Source organism: Tursiops truncatus, chromosome 11 (genome assembly GCF_011762595.2).
Source record: "Tursiops truncatus isolate mTurTru1 chromosome 11, mTurTru1.mat.Y, whole genome shotgun sequence".
NCBI classification, from domain to species: domain Eukaryota; kingdom Metazoa; phylum Chordata; class Mammalia; order Artiodactyla; family Delphinidae; genus Tursiops; species Tursiops truncatus.
Genome location: NC_047044.1, coordinates 102,045,754 through 102,058,457, shown reverse-complemented (window position 1 = coordinate 102,058,457; position 12,704 = coordinate 102,045,754).

The following is a 12,704-nucleotide window of genomic DNA, read 5'->3' as shown; positions in this document are numbered from 1 at the left end:
GTTTCCTCACCAGCCCAGAGATCCCCATGCTTTGGGGTGGGTCTCAGCATCCAAGGCCGCTGTTCATGCCCAGATCCTGCTGGGAAGAGCACTCCCCACCCCAGGGCTCCCTCCCTGTATCCCCCCCCCAGAGCAGCTCTGGTCCCCAAAACCTGTGGCTTCCTTCAGCGGGCCCTCGGGAGGGGCTCTCAACATAGTTTTAATATTTCAGTTGTATGGTTACCTGAGACGATGCTACGATTGTTACTGATCAATAGATTTTATTTACTAGAGAAACATTCCAAAAGAGGGTTGATGGAGGGGCAATTAAAAGTGGTCATTTGTATTTAAAAGCCTGGGAACCACTGACAGAATCTTTATGTCCCAAATTATTTCCTGAAGTTATTTCCCCAAATGGAATTTCGGGTCAGCAAGCCCTGATGAAGGCATATGGGCAGTGGGGAAGGAGGAGAAATGTTGGGAGGATTTCCAGAAATCTTCATTTCACACCTGACCCAGGTGAGGGCAGTGGAAAGAGGGGGGTGGTGAGAACCCCAAAGAAGCAGAAGGGCAGCGCTCCCAACCCTGGAGGCTTCAGTCAGCCTGAAAATTGGGTTTCTTACTCAGCTGACTACAGCAAGGAAAACACACCTGTGCCCAACACTATCCCATGGGTCCAGGGCCTAAAAGAAATAAAGTAATAACTATAAAATAAACAAAAGGAATTGCAATTTGCCTTTGCATTTGTCTTAATGATTTCTCTCAGACTGTAACCTCAAAGGGCGTCTTGGTATCCTCACCCCGAGCCTCGTGCCCTGCTCCACAGGTAAGCTGACCCCACCCAGCATCTGGTTCCGGGGCAGGTTCAGAATGACACCAGGTGGAATGCTTGAAGGCTGGTAAAGTGAGGAAAACAGGTGTCGGAACATATTTTTTTAACCCATGACAATTCAGTTCATTTGAAAAATTGTTCAGGACTACTTGGCCAAGCTCCAGTTTGTTGGTTTTGTAAAAGCCTCTTTCCCTGCAAATCAGTCTGCGCAGGAAAGATCACCCTTCCGGGGGGTAATCAGGAAGCCCCAGGAGGTGCCGGTCCACGAGTCTGGGTTGTGAGCTTCCACCACCACAGGGCCTGACGTGGCAGCCCTCTCTCTGGCTCCATGTTAACGTGAGAAGTCTTGGGTGAGAAGTCTTTCTGGGGACAGCCTCAGTGTCTGTGGCAACAGGAGGGAGCCTGTCCTCTCCGGGGATGGGCTGCCCCAACAGACAGGCTGCCCCGGAGCCTGCGCAGACTCGCCTTGGGCGTCCTCTGGGAAGAAGGTCGTGAATGGTGAGGCGTGCGTCACCGTCCCTCCTATCTTGTGTCCTGCTGGGAAGCAAGTTTGTTCTTTGTGCGTCTGGTTCTGAAATGTAGTGGGACAGTGGGAGTGGACTAGGTAGGCTCACCACACCCTTCCCCTAATCCCTCATGACAAAAGGTGATTCCCTGGGTCGCATGAAGGAGGGGTGAGTTCCCGAGTCCTAGGGATTGCAGAGAGCAGAGGTGGAAAACCGGAGGCTCGACCTACTACCCCTCGATGGTGAAACTGCTGTGTGGGTACAGCCTAGGAAGTAAATAGACGTGAAAGCGTCCCTTCCTGTCTTTCTGGGGCCATCCTGGAGGGACTCCATCCCCCTCTGGCTTCTCTTCACAGGCCTTGGGCGTAATTCCCACAGACACGCCTAAGAAAACGGTCTCTGGGGTTAAAGGATCCTCCTCACATTTTACAACCTCTAATCTGATTGTTTAGTACCTGCTCTTTGAACTGTTTTTGTTCAAATGATGCATACCCAGACAAGACCAAAAACTACAAGAATCACCTGAAATCCCACCATCCATAAGTGACAGCTTTAACCCTTTGATGGCCACCCTCCATAAACACAGCGTGCTCGTATGATTAGACATGACTGTGCTGCCCTGTGACCTGGTGTACGGTGTGCACAGGAGTCCTTCTTACTCCTCAAGTGGACATGGTACTACTCACACCTAAAACAAGAAATGAATAATCCTGCTGTTCCTGGTGACAGTTTACGTGCTTATAGTTCTTTGTAGTAAAAAGCAATTGTACCTCCTTGATCCCATGGAAACTTGGGGCCGGGAGGAGACCTCTGGGGCTTCCATCGCCCTTGTCTGTGTGCTCAGTTCTAATCACCCCTCATCATTAAGTTGTAAAGTGTAGTTCTTTACAGCTTAGAAAGCACCTTTACATTATTTTCATTGATCATCACGAAATGAGACGGTGGTAAACGAGACAAGTAATCACAGTGCAATGATGGTGCACGTGGAGACTCACAACTCCATGTGTGCAAGGCACTAACAGTCACAGCGGCATTTACTGAGAAGCCGCAGCGCCAGGCTCTGTGCAGGGGGCCTCACGTGGTCTCGGGATCCCCATCCTAGAGAGAGAATGCCTGAGGGTCAGAGAAGTCAAGTAGACCGATTGCGTGTCCACAGTGGACCCTGGCAGGATTCTGATCCAGGCGTTTCTGACTTGAGCATCCCTTCGGGCAGCACTCGACAAAACTCGGACCTGTGTGTCGTCTCCACTTCATAGATGAGAAAACCAAGGCCAGAGGTGAATGACTTGCCTCAAGTCCCAGGGCCAGGATTCTAACCATTTGCTTCTAAGCTGCTGCTTCCACTGCATGGGACCAGTCCCTTTCCTGTAACTAAAGGTGCTGGGTGGCAGAACTCTTCCCTCAAATCTCTGGAGAAGGGAGTTCTTGCTAACATCTTTCAGGGAATTCCCTGGCAGTCCAGTGGTTAGGACTCCACAGTGGTTGGGGAACTAAGATCCTGCAAGCCGCGTGGCGTGGCCAAAGGAAAAAAAAAAAGATCTTTCAAAAATCCTTCCTGCCGCACTGAAACCTCTGTGCCTTCTTCAGAGGGAGCAAAGGTCAGCCTCTTGCGCAGAGACCGAGCTTGCTGCCACACCCAGGCATGAGCCGAGGAGCTCAGAGCAGGCCCAACCCATCCCTTCTTCGTGACTTTCTTGTGCTTTCAGCATAGGGCAGAGTTGTCTAACTCATCCACTCCTTTCAGAGAGGAGAGAGCAAGCGCGCATTTATTCTTGAGGATATGAAACAAAGGATGATGAAACAAAATGGAATGAGATGCAGGGAAACTATTTAAATGCGGGGTGGGTGGAAGGCATATACAAGGAATGAAACAGCATCTTTTTGACATGTAGGCAAAGGATTGGCTTGTGAAGGCAATGAGGCAATCAAAGTTAATATTTTCCTCTTTAAAGACAGCAATTTTTATTCATAAAGCCCTCCTTGCTGGCACGAGCTCAAAGCATTTACTGAGTGCTGGATAATTACCCCTCCCAACAAACAATCTGGCAGGTAGGAAAAGAGAGATAATTATCCCTATTTACAGGTGGGGAGACGGAGCCACAACCAAAACCAGCTTCCGAGACCTGAAACCAGAAGGTGAGCCTCCTCATGGCACCTTCCGCCCCTGCGTCCAGACGTCCTCCTGAGAAAGGACAGCCCACTTGCTGGCAGGGGCTCGTCGGGAACTACAGCTCCCAGCAGACACCGAGAGGGGACGCTGTGCCCCTAGGGCCCGTTCCAGATTCCCAAATATGGAGAAGGACTGGGTTGGGGAAGAGGAACCGAATGTTCCCCCTTGAGAGAGGGAGAGAGGGGGAGGATGAGGTAAGTTTGGAATATTTAACTCTATCACCTAAACGTCTGCCTGGGCTTTGAAGCAGCAGCCACAGTCATGGCCTCAGTAAATCTTTCTAGAAGAGCTCACCTTGAAATCAGGCAGTTATCTCAGCAGAGCCCTGTTTTCTCCTAAGATTAGGTGTGTGCTGTTCTAGGAGGGCAGATACCCTTTCTCTGAGTCCGACCAGCTCAGAAAGTGATGTTGGCAGTGGCGGGAAAGGAATCCAAGTGGAGGACAGCTCTGCTGCCGTGGGAGCGACATTCCAGGGGCTGGGCTGGCAGCCGAGCCCAGGATGAGCGGGGAGGGCAAGGGTTACTCTTTTCCTGCTGTGGAGGCTGCTAAGCCCGCCTGGTAGGAAAGGACTCTTTCCCGTTCTGTCTTCATTGTGTCAACAAACATTTCTAAAAGCACATCCACTCGAGGTCCTGGGCTGGATGCTGGGCAGGATACGCATCACCGAGACCAAATCTCTGTCCTCAGGACGCTTTCTACAGGGGAGGACAGGCACACGAGGAAACAATGCGAGGCGGTGTGTTTTTTGTTTGTTTGTTTTTTATTTTTGGCTGTGTTGGGTCTTCATTGCTGTGCGCGGGCTTCCCCTAGTTGCAGCAAGCGAGGGCTACTCTTTGTTGCGGTACGCGGTCTTCTCATTGTGGTGGCTTGCTGTGGAGCACAGGCTCTAGGTGCGCGGACTTCAGTAGTTGTGGCACGTGGGCTCAGTAGTTGTGGCGCACGGGCTTAGTTGCTCTGTGGCATGTGGGATCTTCCTGGACCAGGGCTCGAAGCCGTGTCCCCTGCACTGGCAGGTGGATTCTTAACCACTGCACCATCAGGGAAGTCCCAGGTGGCGTGTTATTTACACTGTTCATCTAGCGTTGTTACCCACCACCCACCATGTGCCAGCCGCTTGGAATCCGATGGGAAAGACAGAAAAAGCAAAGCTTCTGCTCTCGTAGATTTCCGTTCTGGTAGCCCTGGATGTCGGGGGGACGAGTCCTCCAAGCAGCGGGAACAGCAGGTGCAGGGCCTTGAGATGGACATGAACTTGGTGAGTCTGAGAGTGACCAGTGGGGCTGAGGGGCCGGATGAGGGCAAGAGCAGGAAGAAACAAGTAAGAGACCTGGGCCGGGTCGAGTCACGCCTTCAGAGCTGTCTAAGGATGAGATGCGTGCATTTCATTCCAATCCTAACAGAAGCCGTTGTTTCTGGGCAGTGGTTTGACATCTGAGGTACAGTGCCAGACTTCCAAAGGAGTTTGGAGTGGCGAGGAGAGGTGTCCCTGAGCTGAGTGGGCAGGGAAGGGGAGCAGAGTGGGGAGCTGAGCGTCACGGGGCAAACAGGAAGATCTCCAGGAGCCAGGATGGTACCTGGCGGGTTCCGATCAGCAATCTGCCGCAGCTGCGGTCGTGTGAGGGTAGCGGGTGGTGCGGCTGGAGGGGAGGAGATTTACAGTCTCCACGTCAGAAGGCTCTGGAGCACAGTAATGTGGACACTATTCTCAGGCTTCCGTGTCCATTTGAGGACCTGGTCTCCTCCAGGCGCCGACATCTGCCCCTGAAAGACTTGATGCTATGAAGGCTTTCGAGTTCCACGTTGAAATTGAGGTGACTCCGAAGAGCACCGTTTACATTGTGAAAGGCGCCCCATCGAATGACACAAGCCGCAGGTGGAAGGTACCCTCGGGGCCGTGCACAGCGGAGGTGCTGGTCCGTGTTCTGGGGGACGGAGCGCCGAGTAGCCGCGGGGTGACTCGCAGTGCTTAGCGGCTTCCTTCACCACTAAGACGGAAGCCCCGCGAGCCGGCTGCAGAGCAGCAAGGGGAACGGGGTGCAGAGAACCGTGAGACAGGCGGAGGGTAGGATGGAAAAGAGAGGGATTGAAAGAGGAGGCCGGGGAGAGGCACTAAGAGGGGAGTAAAGGGTGGTGGGGGGTGGCTGGGCTCTCGGGAGCGCTGCCTCGGGTCTAGAATCCCTCTCCTCCTGTGGTTGTCTCGGTGCCACTGGCCTGTGGGCCTCAGGACGGCGGCTGGCTGCCCAGCCGAGCCACACTCTGCTCTGGGGTCTGTCTCATTAAGACCCCGCCCCTGAGACAGTCAGCCTGACCGCCAGTTCCTGGACAGCAGGACAAGCTGTACACCTACCTTAAGCGCCTCACCAGGGGTCTCGTCCTAAGTGTTCCCTTTCTACCTGAATTTGGGGGAACCATGGTGCTGTCCCAATAGGTCAAAGCAGAATAAACTCAAAGCGAAGGCCATGCCCGGCCATGCCCTCTTCTTCCCCAACCTCAGCAGGCAAACGGAAGGGCACTTGCCCGAGCAGGGGGCGGCAGGCTGCTGTGCGTGCGGCGGCTTCGGGGGTGGGGGGGGGGCGGTCATTTCACGTTCCCGGCAATAGGAAGTGGCGGTCACACCAAGGCTCCGCCACCCACCATGTGCCAGCCGCTTGGAATCCGATGGGAAAGACAGAAATTTGACAGCAAAGCTGTCAGACACGGGAGGCCCAGCGGAGCCCACCGCGAGCCCAGACTCCAGCAGCGTCTCCTCCCCAGCCTCTCACGGGCCTCCAGCCCCCTGGTCGCTGCACGTGAGCAGGGCTGCCCCTTACTTCCGGCTGCACGCCCACTCAGGAACAGGGGAGCAGCCAGACCTCAGCGTGGCGGTCTCCATGTGCGTGTGCGGCAGGAAGCCTCGCTCCCCTAAGCTGCCCTGCGCCGCACCATGGGCCCGCTGCTCCCGAACCTGGGCTCTAGTACAGGCTGCATACTTGGCGGGGGGCCGAGGCCCCCGGCGCACTGGGCCCCCATCACCTCTGCAGGCAGTGGCCCGCATCACCTCTGGGACCCGCCCCGCCTGCCTTCCCAGCCCTGCTCTCACGCCCAGCTCCAGGCCACTCTCCTGACCCACCCTGCTCTCCCCAGACCTGGGCCTCTGAGCAGCTTACTCCCTCCTCTTGGGGTCCCCTTCTGGCTTCCTGGACAGGCTCACCCCCAGAGTTCAGCACAGTTATCACCTCCTCTGGGAAGCTTCTCCTTGACCCCCCCCCTTCTCAGGTAGATTCAGTGCCTCCCTGCCTGTGTTCTTGTAGGGCCTGTACTTGCCTGTATTGTAGCGAATGAGCCATCTGTTCACTTCAGAGAAGCCCCCTGTGAACAGCTAACTCCTTTAGGATAGAAAGCTGTGTATTTTACTTTTGTATTTCCAACTCCGAACCCAGTGAGGTGGTCGTGAATGTTTGTTGAATGAGTGAGTAGCCAGGATCCCTTGGCCTAATGAGTACCAAGGTCTCCTCCAGTGAGGTCTGATAAAGAAGTAAGGCAGGACCTGGGTTTTCTGGGCCAAGTAACACTTCCCCTCCTGGAACCCTGGCTTCGCTGGCGCTCTCAGGGCCCCCTCTGCCTTCCCCGCTCCCACCCAGTCGTCACCCCCGCGTCGTGCCACCCTCTGCCCTGAGGTTCCCCTTCAGGACTTGTTTGACCACGAAAATACTAGTGCCTTTCCGCATTACCAAGAAGAGGGCACCTGTGTCCATGGTTGTCAGCTTTCCTTTCCCCCTCCTCCTAGATCAGGAGCATGTTGGCTGCTGGCACCTGTCCCAGACTGTGTCAGATGGGGCCCCGTCCCCATCCATCCCAGCTCCCCACTGAAGCAGGGAGGGGCCACGAAACCTCAGCAACGGTCTAGAGGTGAGAAGTGAACTCAGTATGAAAAATAAGATTTGTGCAAGCAAAGCACAGAGGTTGAGATGATCAGCATTTAAGGGGAGGGGAGGCCTGGTGGGACGCGCCTGGTCCTGTCCCGGAGAGCTCTTGCAGGCAGGTTGGGGAGCTGGGCTGGAAGGTCAAGGAAGTTAGGTGTCCACAGCAAGTGCTCCTGACGTGCTCAAGGTTTTAATAGATTTCCACCGCGGGGTGTCTGCTTGGGGTCAGGGTTGGGGGTGAGTGTGAGACCCCGGGAAGTCCTTCCTGCTCTGGAATTCCATGCTCAGGGATGGCTGTGGACTTCCGGGGACCCGAGTTCCATTCATTGGAGCTATTTTTGGTCTGCAGTAAGTTAGCCAGGCTGCGGGGCTGGGAAAGCGCTACCGCTGAAGGAGGTGATTCACTGGGACAGGATGCCCTGAGGCCACGTTGTGAGCCCCTGGGATCCCAGAACAAGGGTCTCTAGTGTTTGGGACGCCCTGGGTTCAGGGGGTAATCTCTGCAGGGCCTTCAGCAGAGAGAGGGCAGGGAGGGCCCTCAGATGAAACGGCAGAGGCTTTTGAACTCCTTCTCCCATACCTGACGTCAGCCCATGAGCCAGGTTTAACTGCACAAACTATCCCGCTGGGTGCTTATTAGTATCCCATTTGACTGAGGCTCAGAAAGGTTAAGAAACTTGCCCGAGTTTACCAGGTAGCAAATGCCAGAGCCAAAATTCTAACCCATAAATCTGACAGCAAAGCAACTGCACCACAGCACTCCATGCTTGAGGGCCCCTCCCAGAGGGACGGAGCCAGTGTGTCCCGGGGAGGGAGGGGGATGCATGGGAGAGGACTGAGCTCTCGGCGCCTAAGGGGCACGCTGCGGCATCCTGCGTTGTCCTTTCCTCCAACTCTTTCATTCCAGCAGGGCCAGCACTCAAAGGCTCTGCAGGAGAAGAGTTTGGACCTGAAGAGGTGTCCTGAGGTGGTGGACAGAGCTCTCGTCTGGGCAGGAGTGTCCTGGTTCTTTTTCTGGTTAGTGCAGGACAAGCTACTTACCCTCTGATCCTCAGTTCCTTTATCAAGGAAAGGCAGTGGGATGGGATAGAGGAATTAGGATGAGTAAATGCCCACTGTACTGACCTCACTAAGTTACAAAGACAAAACGGAACCCTGAATAAATAAGTCACCAAATATAGTCATGTTATAAAAATCCTAAGTTCTTATCTAGTTGACTCTCCAGCTCAAAATGTTTTGTAGATATATTTTGGTGCTCAAATGGCTCAGCCCAAGTCGTGAGGCGTCCTAGGGTTCTCTGTGAGTCTCTCTGGCCAAATCACCCAAGGTCATCATCAAACCCTTGACTGGTTCCACTCTGAGCAGCTGTTTACTTCTGACATGAACAGCCTCAATTCCACTTTCTGAAAAGTCAAAGAGCCCGGCTCTTTCTCCCCACTGGAACTTTGCAGAGTCCACGTCCATAACTCGGAGTCCTTGGTCTGGTCACCCCCTTCAGTCCACGTCCAAAAGAGGCCACGGCTTGTCCACATTGTATCTTCACAGCTAACTCAGTGCACGGCACACAGCGGTGCTCGGCGAACTTTGATGCATACGTGAACTTTCCCCTGATTTCTCCCCCCCATCCCCATTGATGTTTTCATTGCCATGGAGATGGGGATATTTCTGACCTCATCCTTTGGGAGTACCACAGAGATTAGCTAATTAATAAGGTGGGGAGGGCGAAGCTCTCCTGGCACTTAGTGTTTAACCGAAATGGCTGGGAGACAGTGGTGAAACCCCAGGGCCTTCTCAGAGCATCGTGAAGACACACAGTGGGAGCCCTGACCCTTGATGTTCGTTGCTCTGGGACCCTCCTCTCTTCTCTTGGCAGGCGTTCCCCCAGCATCCATCCTGGAGGCTGACCCCCCTACCAACTCCCCTGCACAGTGCCCCTCCCTCAGGGGATCCTTCCTGCAGCTGTGCAACAGCTGGAGCCTTTGGGAGCCCCGCAGGGTCCAGAGGCCACAGTCACCTGCTGCCAAAGTCACCCCCCCGCACCCCCCACTTTCCCGTTTCCCAGATCAGGTGGGCGGGGGTGGGGGGCACGGGTCCAAGGGTATGAGGAAGGGCAGTTTACTTGGCTTTCCCCCGTGATAGAAAAGTGGATTCGAATGGCCACTGGCAGTGAATAAACCAGAGCAAAAGACCCATGCCAGCTGGTGACCACTGGAAAAAAGCAGCAAATTCATGAATTACCCTATTTACACCAGAAATAAACTAATAGTTTGGACCTTTGCTTGATAGGTTGTGCTGGAATTATAGGCCGTTCATGAAGACACATGGGTGAAGCTGGTTTCCACCCCTCCTTACTCATTGACGGCTTTGGCACCAAACCCTAATGTTCCACTCCACCAAGCCTTGCTGGCATCCTGGGTAATCAGTGTCAGACAGACCAACTGTTTACAAACTGGGAATCGCAACCCATTAGTGTGTCAGGAAACTGATTTGGAGGATTGTGACTAGATTCTTTTTTTTTTTTTAACAGTATAGAAATAAAATATCAGAGTACTTCACATGTAGGAAGGGTAGTTTGGGGGTAAAATGTTTATTTCAAAGACATGTATGTTATTATATGATAACATATACTAATAACATATTATTTCAGTAACATAATACATGTGTACTAGGTCATGACATGAAATACACTTTTTATTATGGACCATAGTCAAAAGTTTAAAAGGGATAAGAGTATGTATAAAGGAATACTATTCAGCCTTAAAAGGAAAGGAAAGTCTGACACAGGCTACACTGTGGATGAACCTCGAGGACATTGTGCTCAGGGAAATAAGCGAGTGACGAAAGGACAGATACTGTGAGACTCCATTTATAAGAGGAGCTTAAATAGTCACATTCATAGAGACAGAATGTACAGAGGTGGTTGCCAGGGTCCAGATGGGGGGCAGGGAGTGGGGAGTTCGTGTTCAGCGGGAACAGAGTTTCAGTTTTTTGTTTTTTGTTTTGTTTTATTTATTTATTTGGCTGTGCCGGGTCTTAGTTGTAGCAGGCGGGATCTTAGTTCCCTGACCAGAGTTAGAAGCCGGGCCCCCTGCATTGGGAGCGCAGAGCCTTAGCCACTGGACCACCAGGGAAGTCCCCAGAGTTTCACTTTTGACGATGACACATCCCATGGACGCCGCCAGCCGCGGTGGTAGCACAACACAGGGGAATGTGCTGGCACGCGATACACTCACTGCTCTCAGTACACTTCCAGTGATCATGAGGGTAGATTTTATGTTTTGTGTGTTTCACCACAGTTTTTTAAGAAGCTGCAGGGGAAGCCTCCTGGGTCCTCACTGTCAGTGACATCACCCCCACTCACTCCCAGCTCCCTTTCTCCAGGGCCGTCCCCAGGAACCGTTCACCGCCCACCCGCTGACCTAGGCCTCCTGCCTTTCCTGCTTCCTCCCCTTCTGAAACCCGCTGTGCCCGCGCCCCCAGCTCACAGCATCATGTAAGCCCCTGGTCACCCAGCTCTTCTGGTCGGGCCACCTTCACTCCTTCCCGGTCTTCATGAGGGCCCTGCCCTCCACTCATCCCCCGGAACTGCACCAAGAGTGAGGTGTCTGCATTTCAGTCTGATCTTCACGCTTCCCCACTTGAACCCCCAATGGCTCCCTGTTGCTCTGAGGGAAGCCGTTAGCCGGGCAGAGAAGCCAGCTGGACGTCGCTCCTGGCTAACCTGCACACCGCCCGCCCATCCTCCTTTAACTGTACTTGCAGTTCCCCGAGTTCGCCCAGCTTTCCTTTGCTTCTGAGTCTTGGCCTGGGGTCTTCCCCACCTCACTTGTTCTGTACACGCCCAAGTCCTATCACTCGAGCCTGGGTTGGCACCCAGCCCCTCTGAGAAGTTTCCCTCTGCCCTCGTAAGGCCAGATCTGGGGCCCTTGAGTGAGTGAGGTCGGATCAGAGCACTTATTGTGCGGCACAGCAGTTCCCTGTGTGAGTCTCCTCTCCTGACTGTCCTCTGTGCCCTCCTGAGGCCGGCGCTGCACCCGATCCCTCCCTGCGTCCCTGGGCCTGCCACGCTGACTGCCCCACGGTGGACACTCTCTGAGGGGTGAGTGGGTAGGCACAGGAGGATGTTCGAATGTATGGATTTTCACAGGTTTTGAAATTCAAATCTGGGAATCAGTTTTGGTCAACACTTTCAGCTGGAAATACCTTTGATCAAGGTCTAAAGAATGATTTATCCAAATTAGTAACAGTTGCTATATTTGTGTAACATTGAACATCCTATAGAACACTGTCATTTCTTTTTCTTATTTGACACAATAACTTAAGTAAGAAGGAAGGCCTTTGTCATCACACATGGCACGTGAGGAAGCTGTGGGTTGTCCAAGGTCAGCAAGTTAGTCAATGGCAAAGGCAGGACAAGGGCTTACATCCCTCCCACTCACTTTACCATGATCCCTTTAACTTTCAGAAATGAAAAGAATCAGAGTAATTAGTCCTAAAATCAGGACGTTTCAGAGAACAGGGAGTATATATTTTCTGGCCTTTATAGGGTCCTACTAAGGTCCCAGTTCACAGGTACTTAGTAAATATGAACTAGCTCCACTCTGGCAAAACCATCCCTGCTGTGCCTTGCTTCTTCTACATTTTCCAGAAAAAGAAACAAAACCAAGCCCCCTAAGGACTGCTGTCCAACAACGTACTGGGATTTTTTCCTTGTATTCGCTCTACATCTCTGCGTTGCAAAATCAAGCCCAGTTTCTTTTATTTGATTCTCAGCAGTGAGAATATTATTTGTACCCCATCTGCATCCAAAAAGTTAGAAAAAAGAAAAGAGTTTATCACTCATCCCCATAAAATAACCTCTTCCTCTGCCCTTCCTAGTCCAAGGTAAACAGTTCTAACTGCATTTGGCAAAGGATCTATTTTCCAGTCACTTTATTTTTTTCTTATACGGACACTACCAATTGTTCCCAGTCTCTTTTTTACTTTTAAAGCCAACACTGGACATCGGTCACTAGTAAGATCTGGTTAAAGCCAAGAATAGTGAGAGGATGACTTCAAGGACATTGGGCCACTTTAGAGCATCTCAGGCACACAAATCCAGCTGCTGTGCGCACAGGGCAAGTACAAAAAGATCAACCAAGGCGGCAGAAAGCCCTCCCTCCTCCTGCACAGGCACCACGGCCGCTCTCCCCTCTGTCTAGGTCAGTTAAGTACTGATAACTGTCTTTTGCAAAGGAAAAGTGACCAAAGCCTGAAGCTCTGATTTCAGGGACATTGAGAAGGTCCTGGTCTATGTAATCACAAGTCCTGGAGTT